Source organism: Pleurodeles waltl, chromosome 3_1 (genome assembly GCF_031143425.1).
Source record: "Pleurodeles waltl isolate 20211129_DDA chromosome 3_1, aPleWal1.hap1.20221129, whole genome shotgun sequence".
NCBI lineage: Eukaryota > Metazoa > Chordata > Amphibia > Caudata > Salamandridae > Pleurodeles > Pleurodeles waltl.
Window position 1 is genome coordinate 533,863,154 of NC_090440.1, and position 15,477 is coordinate 533,878,630.

Sequence of the window (15,477 nt, forward strand, 5' to 3'; positions counted from 1 at the left end):
CAGAACCCGTGGAGACTGTTATCCACTTGAGAGACTGTGGCTTTGAACTCCCCAGGATAAAGCAGTGGGCAAACCACCCACTGGAGAGACTTGAGAGACTGTGGCTTTGCACTCCCCAGGATAAAGCAGTGGGCAAATCACCCACTGGAGAGACTTGAGAGACTGTGGCTTTGCACTCCCCAGGATAAAGCAGTGGGTAACCCACCCACTGGATAGACTTGAGAGACTGTGGCTTTGCACTCCCCAAGATAAAGCAGTGGGCAAACCACCCACTGGAGAGACTTGAGAGACTGTGGCTTTGCACTCCCCAGGATACAGCAGTGGGCAAACCACCCACTGGAGAGTCTTGAGAGACTGTGGCTTTGCACTCCCCAGGATACAGCAGTATGGCGTTGTGCATTCATCAGGCTGAGGTGCACCCCTCTCCCCCTGAGGTGCCTGTTTCATTTCGATCTGATGCCCCTGCAGTGTTCTCTCCGTTTGAAGTTTGGTGTCATGTGTGGGCTTCGCCCATGCATTTTGGGACTCTGATCCACGGATGATGTTTGAGTAATATCCGGACTTGTGTAGTTGGTGTACATATTTGTATATAGTGATTTTTTTAATTGCACTATCTGATTTTTATTGATTACATTCGCTCAAATCAATTCCTTTTGTCCTTGCGTTATTGAAGGGGGTGAGGGGTGTATATGTAATGTTGCTGCATGTATTTTTGAGTATAGTGTTGTGGGTGAGGGTGGGGGTGGGGGTGTTGCGTGTTGCGTGTGTGTGTCACTCTCTTTTCCCTCCCCCCTCACCTGTGTTGTAGGTGCAGTACTCACCATGGTCGTCGCCGCCGTCTTTGGTGCTCCTGATAGAGGAGCAGGAAGACCATCGCAGGGAGTATCTGGAGTACTGGCTCCATGGCGTCCTGGTTCCTTGTGGGGTGTGGAGAGGTGAGTGTTTTCCCTTCCAATTCCTGTTTCTGCCGTGTTTTTGTTTGCGTTGGTTCTGCCCCGGAAAAGGTGGCGGATTGCCAGGTTGTGATAGGGTGGGCGGTACATTGTCTTCCGCCTGTCTGTTGGCGGTGACTGCCGCCCTGTTTGTTTGTACCGCCGTGGCCGTCGGAGTGTTAAAGTGGCTGTCTATGTTGGCGGTTTCCGCAATGGTCGTGATTCCATTTTTTTTACCGCCAGCCTATAGGCGGGCTGACCGCCGCTTTAACACCGACCGCCAGGGTTGTAATGAGGTTCTTTATGTGTAAAAAATATACTTTGTTACTTTAGTCCTAGAACCAAAAGGATCTTTGTTGCAGGTAAGTACAGTTTCAAGAACGTATCACTTACAAGTATCAAATGCACTTTGTAATTCACAGTTAAATAGTTTACAGGTAAGTAATACTTTTCAATATCAAAAGTAAACTGTGTAATTTTCATTAAAGGCAATGCAGTCCTAGGAATGAAAATGTGCATACGTAGTTTACAGGTAAGTACTAGATTTACTGTCCCAGTCTTCAGGGGCTACGGTGTGCACAGGGCAAAGTTTAGGAAGACACCAAGGGTGCACCACCAGCAACATAGGGTGGTTGGGTGATAAGGTCAAATTTGTGTTGGGCGCCCAATGGACTACTATTGAGACTGGCAGCACTTGGAAGTGAATGGATTGCAGGTAAGTACCTGCGGCCTCAGGGCACAGACCCTGGGGGGGGTTTAGATCAGCAACGGGGGCCATGGGTTAGCACCAAACACCCACTCTCAGCGGTATATGGGCGGCCGGAATCAGAGTGCAAACACAGCATTGGGCGCCAAATGCTTTTCAGTGAGGAACTCTGGGTTCACAAAGAGGATGCAGGTTGGTCCAGGGACCAATGGCTGGACAGGTAAGTTGAGGCTCCTCTGTACATCAATAGACTGTCAGCTGGGTTCCCCAAGGCCAGGGTGCTGCGGGTGCAGAAGTACCTTTAGGCCCAGGTATCTTCACCGGATTCGGTCACGGTCAGGGGTTCCTCTGGATTCAGGCAGCAGGTGTTGTTGTGGTGGCCAGGAGGGGTCAACACAGGGTAGACTCGAGGGTGGAATCTCCTGGGGACTCGCTGTGATCAGGTAGGCCACCTGGACTCGAACCGTGCGCATCAGGTGTAGAGTGGGCATGTGTTGCGGATCCGGAGGGTTCTGGAGTCCTTCTTGGAGGTTTCTTTGTGGAGAGGGCTGCTGTCCTCGGGAGTTCGGGTCCTTAGGTAAGACAGGCAGTCCTCTGAGGGTTGGTAGAGGTCGCTGGTCCTCCAGAATGAGTCTTCGTCTTGTAGCAGGAGTCTTTAAGCTGCAGAGAGGCCAGTATGGCTAGGGCCAAGTCAGTTGCCTTCTGGAGTCTTCACTTCTTGTATGTCTCTTCAGTCTTTCTTCTTCTTTAGGCCGCCAGGAATCAGAAGAGCAAGGTTCAAGGATGCCCCTAAATACTAGACTTAGGGGCATTACAGGGGTCAGGGGGCAGTAGCCTATGGCTACTGACCCGGAGGGTGGCTACACCCTTCCTGTGCCCACTCCCTTTGGGGAAGGGGGCACATACCTAGCCCCAGTAGCTATTTCCCTCCAAAACAAGATAGGAGATTGTGCCAGGAGGGGTTTACCTCAGCTGTGGGCACCGTAGGGGTGGGTCCAGCTGGGGTGGACACTCATCCTGGTGTTTACTAATTTTCTTGCCGGACCTGGCACCAAAAAGTGCAGCTTAGTCCGTTGGGGGGGGGCAGGCATCTTCACTGACTGGAGTGCCCTGAGGCAGCAAAAGAAAAGGCAGTAGCCTCTGAGGCTCACCGCTAAGTTGTGCCGTTCCTGCAGAGTGCAGGTGTGAAGTACCACCACCCATTGCAGGCTTTGTCCCTGACTCCTGAGAGCACAAAGGCTCTCACCCCATGGGTTGAGAAACTTGTCTGGTGGTGGCAGGCTGGTATAAACCGGTCAGCCACACACTAGAGATATGAGTGAATTTCAGGAGGCATCTCTAAGATGCCCTCTATGTGCATTTTTCAATAAATCCAACACTGGCATGAGTGTGGGTTTATTGAGCTGAGAGGTTTGATACCTGTAGGAAAGTACCATCTTGCCTGGCATGTTACCCCCATTTTTCACTGTATATATGTTGTTTTAGTTGTATGTGTCACTAGGACCCTGCCAGCCAGGGCCCCAGTGCTCATAAGTGTGCCCTGAATGTGTTACCTGTGTTATGACTAACTGTCTCACTGAGGCTCTGCTAATCAGAACCTCAGTGGTTATGCTCTCTCATTTCTTTCAAATTGTCACTAACAGGCTAGTGATCAATTTTACCAATTTAAATTGGCATACTGGAACACCCTTATAATTCCCTAGTATATGGTACTGAGGTACCCAGGGTATTGGGGTTCTAGGAGATCCCTATGGGCTGCAGCATTTCTTTTGCCACTCATAGGGAGCTCTGACAATTCTTACACAGGCCTGCCACCGCAGCCTGAGTGAAATAACGTCCACGTTATTTCACAGCCATTTTTACACTGCACTTAAGTAACTTATAAGTCACCTATATGTCTAACCTTTACCTGGTAAAGGTTGGGTGCTAAGTTACTTAGTGTGTGGGCACCCTGGCACTAGCCAAGGTGCCCCCACATTGTTCAGGGCCAATTCCCCGGACTTTGTGAGTGCGGGGACACCATTACACGCGTGCACTACATATAGGTCACTACCTATATGTAGCTTCACAATGGTAACTCCGAATATGGCCATGTAACATGTCTATGATCATGGAATTGCCCCCTCTATGCCATCCTGGCATAGTTGGCACAATCCCATGATCCCACAGGTCTGTAGCTCAGACCTGGGTACTGCCAAACTGCTTTCCTGGTGGTGCATGCTGTGGCGGTAGTTTGCCTCCTCTCTGCACTAGAAGCTCTGAAGAAATCTCCCGTGGGTCGACGGAATTGTCCCCCTGCAACCGCAGGCACCAAAGAACTGCATCACCGGTACCCTGGGTCTCCTCTCAGCACGACGAGCGAGGTCCCTTGAATCCAGCAACTCTGTCCAAGTGACTCCCACAGTCCAGTGACTCTTCAGTCCAAGTTTGGTGGAGGTAAGTCCTTGCCTCCCCACGCCAGACTGCATTGCTGGGAACCGCGACTTTTGCAGCTACTCCGGCCTCCGTGCACTTCCGGCGGAAATCCTTTGTGCACAGTCCAGCCTGGGTCCACGGCACTCTAACCTGCATTGCACAACCTCCTAAGTTGTCCTCCGGCGGCGTGGGACTCCTTTGTGCAACTTCGGGAGAGCACCGTTTCACTCCACTTTGTAGTGCCTGTTCCAGCACTTCTGCGGGTGCTGCTTGCTTCTGAGAGGGCTCCTTGTCTTGCTCGATGCCCCCTCTGTCCCCAGACGCAATTGGCGACATCCTGGTCCCTCCTGGGCCACAGCAGAATCCAAAAACCCTAACCGCATGATTTGCAGCTAGCAAGGCTTGTTGGCGGTCTTTCTTCAGGAAAATACTTCTGCACGACTCTCCACGGCGTGGGGGATCCATCCTCCAAAGGGGTAGTCTCTAGCCCTTGTCGTTCCTGCAGAATCCTCAGCTTCTACTGTCCAGTAGCAGCTTCTTTGCACCCACAGCTGGCATTTCCTGGGCATCTGCCCATCTCCGACTTGCTTGTGACTTTTGGACTTGGTCCCCTTGTTCCACAGGTACCCTCGACTGGAAATCCATTGTTGTTGCATTGCTGGTTTGTGTCTTTCCTGCAGAATTCCCCTATCACGACTTCTATGTCCTTTGGGGAACTTTAGTGCACTTTGCACTCACTTTTCAGGGTCTTGGGTGGGCTATTTTTCTAACCCTCACTGTTTTCTTACAGTCCCAGCGACCCTCTACAAGGTCACATAGGTTTGGGGTCCATTCGTGGTTCGCATTCCACTTTTGGAGTATATGGTTTGTGTTGCCCCTATCCCTATGTGTGTCACGACTCACGTGCTGCTGGCGCCTGGAAACCGCAGATCTAGTGGCGTAGGTCTTGAGGGTTCGGCCTTGGCCCAGAAAAGGGCGACTCTTTCTAGTAGCCACGGTGCTGCAGGCAGTGGAAACGCCAAGAACAGACTGTGCCCTTTAGAATTAGTGCCAGAGGGAAAAAACCCCAATAAAGGGGAAAAAACCTCCAAAAAATGGATTCCTGAAACGAAAACAAAACCAGAAATCAAACAGGAACAAAATGCAGGTAAATGCAAAATGGAAAAGATTCAGAACCGAAGGCTAAGAATCAGGAGCGAAGACACAATCTGAGCAGAAAGTGATGCAGCGCAAGGAAAGGGAGAAAACAGAGCCCTTATATACCAAGAAACAGGAAGTGACCAACAGGAAGTAAAAAGACACCATTTTAGATAGGGAAAAAGTACATAGGATAGAATAGAACAGGAACCATAGAAAATAGGGACCAAGGAATGCTGGGAAGAAAAAGGTAACATGGGAAGGGGGAAAGACATAAAGAAAGGACAGAAAAATGCCTCGAAAAAGTAAAGAAGAAAAAGAAGAAGAAGAAAGAAAAAGAAACAGGTAAGGAGGGGTCAGGGGAGAACAGGGACACAACAGAAGGCAGAGCGAGGCCCAAAATAATATCTGGGGCCTTGCGCTGTACAAAGAAGACTCGGGGCGCGCCGCGTCCTGAGAACGCGCCGCACCACGCGTCGCAACAGTAGGTCCCCCCCCCGAAGGTCTAGGTTTGAAGGGAAACAAACGATGAAAACGAGAAATCAAAAGAGGGGCGTGAACAGAAGAAGCATCTTCCCAAGAGCATTCACTAAGAGGATAACCCTTCCAGTGAATCAAATACTGAAGACGCCGGTGAAAAAGGCGAGAGTCACAAATTTCTTGAACCTCATATTCAGGGACATCATTCACCAACACAGGAGGAGGACAAGGAAACTGACGAGAGAAAGGATCAGGGACATAAGGTTTGAGTTGGGATACATGAAAGACCGGATGAATTTTCCAAGTATGAGGCAAGCGAAGACGAACAGTGACAGGATTGAGCAACTGAAGAATACGAAAAGGCCCATAATAGCGAGGCGTGAACTTATTCAGAGAAAGGCGAGAGGGCAAGAATTTGGAAGAAAGCCAGACTTTATCCTGAGGGTGATAATCAGGAGTGGGTCCACGTTTCTTATCAGTGATCTTCTTCATATATCTCTTAGTGTGCAATAAATTAGATCTAATTAGCTTATGGAGTTGCAGGAGACGTTTGGAAAAAGATGTAATGGCAGGCAGAGGAGAGGTAGATTGAGGAGCAGTAGGAAAAGAGGTCGGATGATAGCCATAGGAACAGAAAAAGGGAGTGACCTTGGAGGCACTATGGACAGAATTGTTGTAGGAATATTCAGCAATAGGAAGATAAGTGTTCCAGTTGCTTTGGGTGGAATTACAAAAACAACGAAGGTATTGTTCTAGTCCTTGATTCAAACGCTCAGTTTGTCCATTGGTCTGAGGATGGAAACCGGATGATAGTGCTATATTGATATTTAGTGTCTTGCAAAAATGTTTCCAAAACCGGGAAATATACTGGGGACCCCTGTCAGACACAATGGTATGTGGAAGTCCATGGAGACGGAAAATATGGTCGATAAATATCTGGCTCAATTCTTGGGATGTTGGTAATTTCTTTAGAGCAGTAAAGTGGGCCATCTTAGTGAAAGAATGAACAGTGACCATGATAACCTGGTTTCCAGCTGATGGCGGAAGTGAACACATAAAGTCAGTGGAAATAGTATGCCATGGCGTTGGTGGAACTGGCAAAGGCTGTAGTAATCCTGCAGGTCTGCTACGGGGAATCTTGACTTGGGCACATATGGGACAAGCCTGAACATATCTTTCGACATCTGATTTCCAGGTAGGCCACCAGAAAGATCGCGAAAGAAGTTCTTGTGTGGCCTTAATACCTCTATGTCCAGCAACCGGTGAATCATGGCACATCTGTAATGCTTTGTCTCGCACTCTGTTAGTAGGGAGGAATAACAGCTTCTGATGAAAAAAGAATCCTTCTTTCTTGCATAAAAAGGTTCTTAATTTCTCTATTTCGCTATTAGACAGGCTGGAATACTCCAGTTGTACCTCATCCAGAAAAGATTGAGCAACTCCAATGATCTTACTAGGCTCCAGTAGAAACTGAGATGGGGAAGGAGTACAATCTGGATAGCGTCGAGACAGAGCATCAGCCAGAATGTTTTGAGATCCAGGAATATAGGTGATGTAAAAGTCATACTGACTAAAGAAAAAGGCCCAACGCGCCTGGCGACTATTTTGGCATACAAAATTACGTAGACATTGCAGATTACGGTGATCTGTTCTCGCCTCGAAAGGCTCCTTGGATCCCATCAGAAACTGTCTCCATTCGATGCAGGCTGTCTTCAGAGCTAACAACTCTCTTTCTAGTACTGAGTAATGTTGTTCAGCTGAAGAGAGAATATGGGACAAATAGAAAACAGGATGTTCAAGACCATCATCTTCTTGAAGTTGAAGCAAGACTGCTCCAATAGCTTTTTCGGAAGCATCGGTAACTACGATAAACTGTTTATTGGTATCTGGATGTCTCAGGATGGGAGCTTGAGTGAATGCCTTCTTTAATTCTTGAAAAGCTGTTTCAGCCGCCTTGGTCCAGACAAACCCCTGTTTTAGATTTTCCTTCTTTAAGGTATGGGTTATATGGCTGGTCTGTTTAGCAAAGTCTTGAATGAACTGTCGGTAAAAATTTGCTAATCCTAGGAAACATTGTGTTTCTTTGATAGAAGAGGGAGAAGGCCACTCTAGAATTGCTTGTACCTTTTCTAGGTCCATAGCTATGCCGGTGGAACTTAAATGATAACCCAGATATTTGACTTCCGTCTTATCGAACTCACACTTTTCGGGTTTACAGAATAGTTGATGTGCTCGGAGTCTGTGAAGGACTTGTTTCACATGAGAAGAATGGAGTTCGGGGTGTCTGGAAAAAATAAGGATGTCGTCCAAGTAGATTACGAGTGTCTGGTTCAAGAGATCGGAAAATATTGAGTCCATAAACCTTTGAAATATAGCAGGAGCGTTCGTAAGACCAAAGGGCATGACTTTATATTCAAAATGACCGAACGGTGTCCTGAATGCTGTTTTCCACTCGTCTCCTTCTTTTATACGTAAAAGGTGGTAAGCTCCCCGAAGATCCAACTTGGTAAAACGTTGAGCCCCTCTGACTGCCTCTAAAATATCCTTAATGAGGGGCAAAGGATAACGATCCTTAATAGTTATCTTGTTTAGGCCTCGAAAGTCTATGCAAGGACGAAGATCTTTGGTCTTCTTAGGTACAAAAAAGAGAGGAGCCCCTGCTGGAGAAGATGATGGAACAATGAGACCACCCTGTACATTTTCCTCCAGATACTCCTTAAGAACTTCCTTTTCAGGTTCCGTGAGAGAATACATCCTCCCAAAGGGAACGACTGTTCCAGGTTCCAAAGGAATAGCACAATCGTACTCTCGATGTGGAGGTAATACAGGTCTGGATGGTTTTTGAAACACGTCTTGGAACTCTAAATAATGTTCAGGAACCCCTTGGACAGTGTTGATGGAATACTCCGTAGTACTCTTCATAGGTGTTAATCTGTTTGGTGACCAATATTTATCGGAAGCAAAGCAATTTTCTTGACAAAACTGTGAGGATAAAGAAATTGTCCGGGTTACCCAGTTCACATATGGGTTATGTCTAGTAAACCATGGAATTCCGAGGATAATGGTATGGTTGGGAGATGAAATGAGATCAAAAGAGAGGTGTTCTTGATGATTACCAAACTGTAAATTTAACATCAAGGTCGTAGTATCGACTGGACCTGAGGATATTAAAGATCCATCCACGGTGTGTACTTGTTCAGGAATGTCTTTGGGTTGAGTGGGAATTTGCAGATTAGTGGCCCATGTCTTATCCATGTATATACCACTAGCACCACAATCCAATAATGCCATAGTTCTTTCTTGGCGGCAATCAGGTTGTTGTAATATGACTGGTAACACGAACAAGTAAGTTGTATTGTCGTTGAATGAGCTGATAGAAGGTATAGCCGATGATCCCGTCCCCTCCCTTCTTACAGAGGACGGGAGGTGGCGTTTCCCAAGGGTCTAGGTGGACGTACAGGACATGTACGAAGCATGTGACCAGCAGAACCACAGTAGAGGCACAATCCCTTCTTCCGTCTGTCTTCCTTCTCACTAGCAGAGAGTGGCCCTCGAGTAGTATCCACTTGCATGGGTTCCCCTTCTATATCTTTAGCAGGAGGACGAGATTCCTCAGGATGAGATGGATACATCCGTGAAGAGCTTGGCTGAGACGATCCTCTACTCCTTCTCTTCTCCATTCGTCGTTCTTGAAGACGATACTCGATGGAAAGTGCTTGATCCATGAGGCCACGAAGATCTTCAACTCTGGTGGAATGTACTAATTCATCCTTAATTTCTTCCTTAAGTCCTCTGCGAAACAAAGTTACCAGGGTACGCTCCACCCAAGTGGTCTCTGCTGCTAATTGACGGAAACGTGTAATATATCGGAGGACATCCTGGGAACCTTGCTGGATATCACATAATGCTTCCTCTGCCGAGGCTTCCAATCCTGGGCGACTAAACATTTGTTTGAAGCGGGTCACGAAGGCAGAATAGTCCGACAATACTGGATCGTTGGATGACACCATCGGGGTTGCCCAGGCCAAGGCAGGACCGGATAATGCACTAATAAGATATCCCACCTTTGTCCTGTCATGAGAGAATTGGGTAGGTCTGAAGGCGAAGTAAACCGTTAATGCATCCAGGAATTCACGCAGTTTAGTTGGTTCACCAGAGAAGCGAGGCGTAGAGGCGGAGATAGTCGGAACATCGCCACTGCGGAGGGCCAAAGCCTGTCGTAAGACCGCATTCTCGTTGCGCAATTGTTGCACTTCCTGAGCTTGTTGTTGAATAGTAGTCAAAAAAGATGACTCAGGATCTGCAGCCGCCGCCACTGTGTCATCCATAGTGTCAGAAGATGTCGGAATGGTGTTGCGCTGCATTCTGTCACGACTCACGTGCTGCTGGCGCCTGGAAACCGCAGATCTAGTGGCGTAGGTCTTGAGGGTTCGGCCTTGGCCCAGAAAAGGGCGACTCTTTCTAGTAGCCACGGTGCTGCAGGCAGTGGAAACGCCAAGAACAGACCGTGCCCTTTAGAATTAGTGCCAGAGGGAAAAAAACCCAATAAAGGGGAAAAAACCTCAAAAAAATGGATTCCTGAAACGAAAACAAAACCAGGAATCAAACAAGAACAAAATGCAGGTAAATGCAAAATGGAAAAGATTCAGAACCGAAGGCTAAGAATCAGGAGCGAAGACACAATCTGAGCAGAAAGTGATGCAGTGCAAGGAAAGGGAGAAAACAGAGCCCTTATATACCAAGAAACAGGAAGTGACCAACAGGAAGTAAAAAGACACCATTTTAGATAGGGAAAAAGTACATAGGATAGAATAGAAAAGGAGCCATAGAAAATAGGGACCAAGGAATGCAGGGAAGAAAAAGGTAACATGGGAAGGGGGAAAGACATAAAGAAAGGACAGAAAAATGCCTCGAAAAAGTAAAGAAGAAAAAGAAGAAGAAGAAAGAAAAAGAAACAGGTAAGGAGGGGTCAGGGGAGAACAGGGACACAACAGAAGGCAGAGCGAGGCCCAAAATAATATCTGGGGCCTCGCGCTGTACAAAGAAGACTCGGGGCGCGCCGCGTCCTGAGAACGCGCTGCGCGGCACGAGCCGAATGCTCGGCTCGCGCCGCACCACGCGGCGCAACAATGTGTCCCCCTTGCATCCTATTGTAACTATACATTGTTTGCACTGTTTTCTAATACTATTACTGCATATTTTGGTATTGTGTACATATATCTTGTGTATATTTGCTATCCTCATACTGAGGGTACTCACTGAGATACTTTTGGCATATTGTCATAAAAATAAAGTACCTTTATTTTTAGTATATCTGTGTATTGTGTTTTCTTATGATATTGTGCATATGACACTAGTGGTACTGTAGGAGCTTCACTCATCTCCTAGTTCAGCCTAAGCTGCTCTGCAAGCTACCATTATCTATCAGCCTAAGCTGCTAGACACCCTAAACACTAATAAGGGATAACTGGGCCTGGTGCAAGGTGTAAGTACCCCTTGGTACTCACTACAAGCCAGTCCAGCCTCCTACATTGGTTGTGCAGTGGTGGGATAAGTGCTCTGTAACTACTTACCACTTTTGTCATTGTACTTTTCATAAGAGAAAAATATACAAAACAAGTTCAGTGTATGTACACCTAACCAAAACGTTTTGCATTTCTTTTCTCACTTCTTTTGTAAAGTGCTGAAAAGTACCTCTAAACTTTCTAAAAAGTTCTTAAAAGTTTAAAAAGTTTTTTTTCTGTCTTTCCAAAAGTTCTGAAAAACGTTTTCTTCACTTTTTCTGTCACTTAAACACTGTCTAAAATGTCTGGCACAGGCCAAACTGTTGATCTGTCCAAACTTGCTTATGATCACCTTAGCTGGAAAGGAGCTAGGAGTCTTTGCATAGAGAGAGGTTTAAGTGTAGGGAAGAATCCCCCCAGAGAACTGTTGGTTAACATGCTTATAGAACAGGATAAGGCCAGAGGTGCCCCTTCTGTTGAAAAAGTAGCTAATGGTTCCCAATCTGATCCAGGGACTCCCCTAGAAAAAGATTCAGGAAAGAAACTTCCTAGCCTGCCCATTACTAGACAGCCTAGCATAGTTGGTACTGATGTAGAGTCACACCATACTGATAGTGTTGTCTCACATCATAGCAAGAGTATTCCTTCTCACCATAGTAGAAGTGAAGTTTCTGTTAACCAAGCTGTTAGGATGCCTTCTGTAAGGGATGGGTCTCCTTCTGTTCATTCTCACCATACTTCTGTTTCAAGGCATGTCCCTCCCACCCACCCTGATGACAGAGTGTTAGAAAGGGAGCTCAATAGATTGAGAGTGGAACAAACCAGACTGAAGCTCAAGAAACAACAGCTGGATTTGGATAGACAGTCTTTAGAAGTAGAGAAAGAAAGACAGAAATTGGGTTTAGAAACCCATGGTGGCAGCAGCAGTATTCCCCATAGTCATCCTGCAAAAGAGCATGATTCCAGGAATCTGCACAAGATAGTTCCCCCTTATAAGGAGGGGGATGACATTAACAAGTGGTTTGCTGCACTTGAGAGGGCCTGTGTTGTACAGGATGTCCCTCAAAGGCAGTGGGCTGCTATCCTCTGGCTATCATTTAGTGGAAAGGGTAGGGATAGGCTCCTTACTGTAAAAGAAAGTGATGCCAATAATTTTGGAGTTCTTAAGAATGCACTCCTGGATGGTTATGGCTTAACCACTGAACAGTACAGGATGAAGTTCAGAGAGACCAAAAAGGAGTCTTCACAAGACTGGGTTGATTTTGTTGACCATTCAGTGAAGGCCTTGGAGGGGTGGTTACATGGCAGTAAAGTTACTGATTATGAAAGCCTGTATAACTTGATCCTGAGAGAGCATATACTTAATAACTGTGTGTCTGATTTGTTGCACCAGTACCTGGTGGACTCTGATCTGACCTCTCCCCAAGAATTGGGAAAGAAGACAGACAAATGGGTCAGAACAAGGGTGAACAGAAAAGTTCATACAGGGGGTGCCAAAGATGGCAATAAGAAGAAGGATGGTAAGTCTTCTGACAAGGGTGGGGACAAATCTAAAAATGAGTCTTCATCAGGCCCACAAAAACACTCTGGTGGGGGTGGTGGGTCCAAATCCTCTTCAAATCAAAACAAAGAAAAGAAACCATGGTGCTATTTATGTAAACTAAAAGGCCATTGGACAACAGATCCCAGTTGTCCAAAGAAAAGCACCAAGCCTCCTACCACTACATCCCCTACTGCTACACCTAGTGTCCCTACTAATAGCAGTGGTGGTGAGAGCAAACCTACTAATAGCCAATCCAAGGGAGTAGCTGGGCTCACTTTTGGTAACTTAGTTGGGGTTGGTCTTGTTAGGGAGACCACAGAGGCTGTGTTAGTCTCTGAGGGGGCTATTGATTTAGCCACCTTAGTTGCTTGTCCCCTTAACATGGATAAGTACAAGCAACTACCCCTAATAAATGGTGTTGAGGTTCAGGCCTACAGGGACACTGGTGCCAGTGTTACAATGGTAATAGAGAAACTGGTCCACCCTGAACAACACCTACTTGCTCACCAGTACCAAGTAACCAATGCTCACAACAACACACTTAGCCACCCCATGGCTGTTGTAAATCTCAACTGGGGGAGGGGTTACTGGTCCAAAGAAAGTTGTGGTTGCCTCAGATTTACCTGTAGACTGTCTACTTGGAAATGATTTAGAGACATCAGCTTGGTCAGATGTGGAGTTGGAGGCCCATGCAGCAATGCTGGGCATTCCTGTGCATATTTTTGCTTTAACAAGGGCTCAGGCCAAAAAGCAAAAAGGACAGGGTGACTTGGATCCTGGAACAATGGACCAAGTGCTCCCTAAAGCTAGGGCTAGTAGAAGTAAAGCACTACCTACTATCACTCCCTCTACAGTGGATTCTACTTCTGAGGAAGAAGAATTTCCACCCTGTGCAGAACCTACACCAGAGGAGCTGGAAGCAGACACTGCTGAGCTTTTGGGTGAAGGGTGGCCTGCCAGGGAGGAGCTGAGTGTGGCACAGCAAACCTGTCCCACACTAGAGGGTCTAAGACAGCAAGCTGTCAAACAAACTAATGGGGATGTCAGTGACTCTCACAGAGTTTACTGGGAGGACAATCTCTTGTACACTGAGGCAAGGGATCCTTAACCTGGAACTGCCAGGAGGTTAGTGATTCCTCAGGAGTACAGAAAGTTCCTCCTAACTCTAGCCCACGACATTCCCCTAGCTGGACATTTGGGACAAATGAAAACTTGGGACAGACTTGTTCCCTTGTTTGATTGGCCTAGAATGTCAGAGGACACAAAAGAATTTTGCAAGTCCTGTGAAACCTGTCAAGCCAGTGGCAAGACAGGTGGCACTCCAAAGGCACCCCTTATCCCACTGCCTGTGGTTGGGGTTCCCTTTGAAAGGGTAGGGGTTGACATAGTTGGCCCCCTTGACCCTCCTACTGCTTCAGGCAATAGGTTTCTCTTCATGGTAGTAGACCATGCCACCAGATATCCTGAAGCAATTCCTCTAAGGACCACTACAGCACCTGCAGTGGCAAAGGCCCTCCTGGGAATATTTTCCAGGGTGGGCTTCCCAAAAGAGGTGGTATCAGACAGGGGAAGCAATTTCATGTCTGCTTACTTAAAGGCCATGTGGAAGGAGTGTGGTGTGACATACAAGTTCACTACACCCTATCATCCACAAACAAATGGACTGGTGGAGAGATTTAATAAAACTCTCAAAGGCATGATTATGGGACTCCCTGAAAAACTCCGCAGGAGATGGGATATCCTTTTACCATGCCTCCTTTTTGCTTACAGGGAGGTACCCCAGAAAGGAGTGGGCTTCAGCCCCTTTGAACTCCTCTTTGGACACCCAGTAAGAGGTTCTCTAACACTTGTTAAGGAGGGTTGGGAACAACCTTTAAAAGCTCCAAAGCAAGACATAGTGGACTATGTACTTGGCCTCAGATCAAGGATGGCTGAGTACATGAAAAAGGCCAGTAAAAACCTTCAGGCCAGCCAAGAGCTCCAAAAGCAATGGCATGACCAGAAGGCTGTTTTGGTTCAGTACCAACCAGGGCAGAAAGTGTGGGTCTTGGAGCCTGTGGCCCCAAGAGCACTCCAAGATAAATGGAGTGGACCCCACACAATTGTTGAGAAAAAGGGTGAAGTCACCTACTTAGTTGACTTAGGCACTGCCAGGAGTCCCCTTAGGGTGCTCCATGTCAATCGCCTGAAACCCTACTATGACAGGGCTGATCTCACCCTGCTCATGGCAACAGATGAGGGACAGGAAGAAGAGAGTGACCCTCTCCCTGATCTCTTCTCTTCCACAGAACAAGATGCTCTGGTGGAAGGGGTTGTACTGGCAGATTGTCTTACTGCTGAGCAGAAAGACCACTGCATAAATCTCCTGGGTCAGTTTTATGAACTCTTCTCTACTGTGCCAGGCACCACTTCTTGGTGTGAGCACACTATAGATACTGGAGACAGCTTGCCTGTCAAAAGTAAAATCTATAGGCAGCCTGACCATGTCAGAGACTGCATAAAACAAGAAGTGCAGAAAATGTTAGAACTGGGAGTGGTTGAGCACTCTGAAAGTCCATGGGCCTCTCCTGTGGTACTTGTACCAAAACCTCATTCCAAGGATGGAAAGAAAGAAATGCGGTTTTGTGTAGATTATAGAGGTCTCAACCAAGTAACCAAAACTGATGCTCACCCTATACCCAGGGCAGATGAGCTCATAGATACACTGGCATCTGCCAAGTATCTAAGCACTTTTGACTTGACTGCAGGGTATTGGCAGAT